The 4,886-nt window shown below is 38.6% G+C and overlaps 4 non-coding genes and 2 pseudogenes across 4 annotated transcripts; all 6 read left to right on the top strand.

Annotated features, from left to right (window-relative positions):
• The first annotated feature begins 529 nt into the window (after positions 1-529).
• Positions 530-649, top strand: LOC113089451 (5S ribosomal RNA). The gene has a single exon (XR_003286515.1). It is a non-coding gene; the product is annotated as a 5S ribosomal RNA (ribosomal RNA).
• A 945-nt stretch (positions 650-1,594) lies between these two features.
• LOC113089449 (5S ribosomal RNA) lies at positions 1,595-1,713 on the top strand. The gene has a single exon (XR_003286513.1). It is a non-coding gene; the product is annotated as a 5S ribosomal RNA (ribosomal RNA).
• Positions 1,714-2,089: 376 nt separating this feature from the next.
• Positions 2,090-2,207, top strand: LOC113089458 (uncharacterized; annotated as a pseudogene).
• Positions 2,208-3,007: 800 nt separating this feature from the next.
• On the top strand, positions 3,008-3,126 carry LOC113089447 (5S ribosomal RNA). Its single transcript, XR_003286511.1, has one exon. It is a non-coding gene; the product is annotated as a 5S ribosomal RNA (ribosomal RNA).
• Positions 3,127-3,948: 822 nt separating this feature from the next.
• On the top strand, positions 3,949-4,066 carry LOC113089452 (5S ribosomal RNA). The gene has a single exon (XR_003286516.1). It is a non-coding gene; the product is annotated as a 5S ribosomal RNA (ribosomal RNA).
• A 374-nt stretch (positions 4,067-4,440) lies between these two features.
• On the top strand, positions 4,441-4,558 carry LOC113089460 (uncharacterized; annotated as a pseudogene).
• The last annotated feature ends 328 nt before the right edge of the window (positions 4,559-4,886 follow it).

The raw sequence follows: 4,886 nt of genomic DNA, 5'->3' as shown, positions 1-4,886 counted from the left end.
GGTGCTTTAATCTTTTTGGAAAATTTCACGAATTATATAATAATCTTTCATTAAAAAAAAAAAAGAGTCAATGCCCGATCTCTGAATCTTAGCAGGTTTAGGTCTGGTTAGTACTTTGATGAGAGACTGCCTAGGAATACCAGGTGCTGTAAGCTTTTTGGACATTTTTCACTTAGTATATAATAATTTTGCCAAAAAATAGAGTCAATGCCCGATCTCTGAATATTTGCAGGTTTGGGCCTGGTTAGTACATGGATGGGAGACTGCCTGGGAATACCAGGTGCTTTAATCTTTTTGGAAAATTTCACGAATGATATAATAATCTTTCATTAAAAAAAAAAAAAAAAAAAAAAGAGTCAATGCCCGATCTCTGAATATTTGCAGGTTTGGGCCTGGTTAGTACTTTGATGAGAGACTGCCTAGGAATACCAGGTGCTTTAAGCTTTTGGGCTTTCTTTCCTACTTATATAATGTACTGGCGATATAGATTGGCTGATCTTTAAATAGCCCTCTCTTTGCAGCAGACTTCGCTTACCGGCCATACCAACCTGGCTATGCCCGATCTCGTCTGATCTCGGAAGCTAAGCAGGTTTGGGCCTGGTTAGTACTTGGATGGGAGACCCCCTGGGAATACCAGGTGCTGTAAGCTTTTTGGACATTTTTCACTTAGTATATAATAATTTTGCACAAAAAATAGAGTCAATGCCCGATCTCTGAATATTTGCAGGTTTGGGCCTGGTTAGTACATGGATGGGAGACTGCCTGGGAATACCAGGTGCTTTAATCTTTGGAAAATTTCACGAATTATATAATAATCTTTCATTAAAAAAAAAAAAAAAAAAAAAAAAAAAGAGTCAATGCCCGATCTCTGAATCTTAGCAGGTTTAGGTCCGGTTAGTACTTTGATGAGAGACTGCCTAGGAATACCAGGGTGCTGTAAAGCTTTTGGACATTTTTCACTTAGTATATAATAATTTTGCCAAAAAATAGAGTCAATGCCCGATCTCTGAATATTTGCAGGTTTGGGCCTGGTTAGTACATGGATGGGAGATTGCCTGGGAATACCAGGTGCTTTAATCTTTTTGGAAATTTCACGAATTATATAATAATCTTTCATTAAAAAAAAAAAAAAAAAGAGTCAATGCCCGATCTCTGAATCTTAGCAGGTTTAGGTCTGGTTAGTACTTTGATGAGAGACTGCCTAGGAATACCAGGTGCTGTAAGCTTTTTGGACATTTTTCACTTAGTATATAATAATTTTGCCAAAAAATAGAGTCAATGCCCGATCTCTGAAATATTGCAGGTTTGGGCCTGGTTAGTACATGGATGGGAGACTGCTGGGAATACCAGGTGCTTTAATCTTTTTGGAAAATTTCACGAATTATATAATAATCTTTCATTAAAAAAAAAAAAAAAAAAGAGTCAATGCCCGATCTCTGAATCTTAGCAGGTTTAGGTCTGGTTAGTACTTTGATGAGAGACTGCCTAGGAATACCAGGTGCTTTAAGCTTTGGGCTTTCTTTCCTACTTATATAATGTACTGGCGATTAAGATTGGCTGATCTTTAAATAGCCCTCTCTTTGCAGCAGACTTCGCTTACGGCCATACCAACCTGGCTATGCCCGATCTCGTCTGATCTCGGAAGCTAAGCAGGTTTGGGCCTGGTTAGTACTTGGATGGGAGACCGCCTGGGAATACCGGGTGCTGTAAGCTTTTTTGGACATTTTTCACTTAGTATATAATAATTTTGCCTAAAAATAGAGTCAATGCCCAATCTCTGAATATTTGCAGGTTTGGGCCTGGTTAGTACATGGATGGGAGACTGCCTGGGGATACCAGGTGCTTTAATCTTTTTGGAAAATTTCACGAATTATATAATAATCTTCATTAAAAAAAAAAAAAAAAAAAAAAAAAGAGTCAATGCCCGATCTCTGAATATTGCAGGTTTGGGCCTGGTTAGTACTTTGATGAGAGGACTGCCTAGGAATACCAGGTGCTTTAAGCTTTTGGGCTTTCTTTCCCTACTTATATAATGTACTGGCGATAAGATTGGCTGCTCTTTAATAGCCCTCTCTTTGCAACAGGCTTCGCTTACGGCCATACCAACCTGGCTATGCCCGATCTGTCTGATCTCGGAAAGCTAAGCAGGTTTGGCCTGGTTAGTACTTGGATGGGAGACCGCCTGGGAATACCAGGTGCTGTAAGCTTTTGGACATTTTTCACTTAGTATATAATAATTTTGCCAAAAAATAGAGTCAATGCCCGATCTCTGAATATTGCAGGTTTGGGCCTGGTTAGTACATGGATGGGAGACTGCTTGGGAATACCAGGTGCTTTAATCTTTTTGGAAAATTCACGAATTATATAATAATCTTTCATTAAAAAAAAAAAAAAAAAGAGTCAATGCCCGATCTCTGAATCTTAGCAGGTTTAGTCTGGTTAGTACTTTGATGAGAGACTGCCTAGGAATACCAGGTGCTGTAAAGCTTTTTGGACATTTTTCACTTAGTATATAATAATTTTGCCAAAAAATAGAGTCAATGCCCGATCTCTGAATATTTGCAGGTTTGGGCCTGGTAGTACATGGATGGGAGACTGCCTGGGAATACCAGGTGCTTTAATTTTTGGAAAATTTCACGAATTATATAATAATCTTCATTAAAAAAAAAAAAAAAAAAAAAAGAGTCAATGCCCGATCTCTGAATCTTAGCAGGTTAGGTCTGGTTAGTACTTTGATGAGAGGGACTGGCCATAGGACATACCAGGGTGCTGTAGCTTTTTGGACATTTTCAGCTTAGTATTATATTAATTTTGCGCAAAAAATAGAGTCATGCCCGATCTCATGAAATATTTGCAGGTTTGGGCCTGGTTAGTACTTTGATGAGAGGACTGCCCTAGGGATACGCAGGTGCTTTAAGCTTTTGGGCTTTCTTTTCTACTTATATAATGTAACTGGCGATAAGATTGGCTTGCTCTTTAAATAGCCCTCTCCTTTGCAGCAGTCTTCGCTTACGGCCATACCAACCTGGCTATGCCCGATCTCGTCTGATCTCGGAAGCTAAGCAGGTTTGGGCCTGGTTAGTACTTGGATGGGAGACCGCCTGGGAATACCAGGTGCTGTAAGCTTTTTGGACATTTTTCACTTAGTATATAATAATTTTGCCAAAAAATAGAGTCAATGCCCGATCTCTGAATTTTGCAGGTTTGGGCCTGGTTAGTACATGGATGGGAGACTGCCTGGGAATACCAGGTGCTTTAATCTTTTTGAAAAATTTCACGAATTATATAATAATCTTTCATTAAAAAAAAAAAAAAAAAAAAAAAAAAAGAGTCAATGCCCGATCTCTGAATCTTAGCAGGTTTAGGTCTGGTTAGTACTTTGATGAGAGACTGCCTAGGAATACCAGGTGCTGTAAGCTTTTTGGACATTTTTCACTTAGTATATAATAATTTTGCCAAAAAATAGAGTCAATGCCCGATCTCTGAATATTTGCAGGTTTGGGCCTGGTTAGTACATGGATGGGAGACTGCCTGGGAATACCAGGTGCTTTAATCTTTTTGGAAAATTTCACGAATTATATAATAATCTTTCATTAAAAAAAAAAAAAAAAAAAAAAAAATAGAGTCAATGCCCGATCTCTGAATATTTGCAGGTTTGGGCCTGGTTAGTACTTTGATGAGAGACTGCCTAGGAATACCAGGTGCTTTAATCTTTTTGGAAAATTTCACGAATTATATAATAATCTTTCATTAAAAAAAAAAAAAAAAAAAAAAGAGTCAATGCCCGATCTCTGAATATTTGCAGGTTTGGGCTGGTTAGTACTTTGATGAGAGACTGCCTAGGAATACCAGGTGCTTTAAGCTTTTGGGCTTTCTTTCCTACTTATATAATGTACTGGCGATAAGATTGGCTGCTCTTTAAATAGCCCTCTCTTTGCAGCAGACTTCGCTTACGGCCATACCAACCTGGCTATGCCGATCTCGTCTGATCTCGGAAGCTAAGCAGGTTTGGGCCTGGTTAGTACTTGGATGGGAGACCGCCTGGGAATACCAGGTGCTGTAAGCTTTTTGGACATTTTTCACTTAGTATATAATAATTTTGCCAAAAAAATAGAGTCAATGCCCGATCTCTGAATATTTGCAGGTTTGGGCCTGGTTAGTACATGGATGGGAGACTGCCTGGGGATACCAGGTGCTTTAATCTTTTTGGAAAATTTCACGAATTATATAATAATCTTTCATTAAAAAAAAAAAAAAAAAAAAAAAAGAGTCAATGCCCGATCTCTGAATATTTGCAGGTTTGGCCTGGTTAGTACTTTGATGAGAGACTGCCTAGGAATACCAGGTGCTTTAAGCTTTTGGACTTTTTTCCTACTTATATAAATGTACTGGCGATAAGATTGGCTGATCTTTAAATAGCCCTCTCCTTGCAGCAGACTTCGTTACGGCCATACCAACCTGGCTAAAGCCCGATCTCGTCTGATCTCGAAGCTAGCAGGTTTGGGTCTGGTTAGTACTTTGATGGGAGACTGCCTGGGAATACCAGGTGCTGTAAGCTTTTTGGACATTTTTCACTTAGTATATAATAATTTTGCCAAAAAATAGAGTCAATGCCCGATCTCTGAATATTTGCAGGTTTGGGCCTGGTTAGTACATGGATGGAGACTGCCTGGGAATACCAGGTGCTTTAATCTTTTTGGAAAATTTCACGAATATATAAATAATCTTTCATTAAAAAAAAAAAAAAAAGTCAATGCCCGATCTCTGAATCTTAGCAGGTTTGGGCCTGGTTAGTACTTTGATGAGAGACTGCCTAGGAATACCAGGTGCTGTAAGCTTTTGGACTTTTTTCACTTAGTATATAATAATTTTGCCAAAAATAGAGT

This window comes from Carassius auratus, unplaced genomic scaffold (genome assembly GCF_003368295.1).
Source record: "Carassius auratus strain Wakin unplaced genomic scaffold, ASM336829v1 scaf_tig00049897, whole genome shotgun sequence".
In the NCBI taxonomy this organism is placed as follows: domain Eukaryota; kingdom Metazoa; phylum Chordata; class Actinopteri; order Cypriniformes; family Cyprinidae; genus Carassius; species Carassius auratus.
The sequence above is the reverse complement of the archived record's forward strand: the minus strand, read 5'-3'. Positions and strand labels throughout refer to the sequence as shown.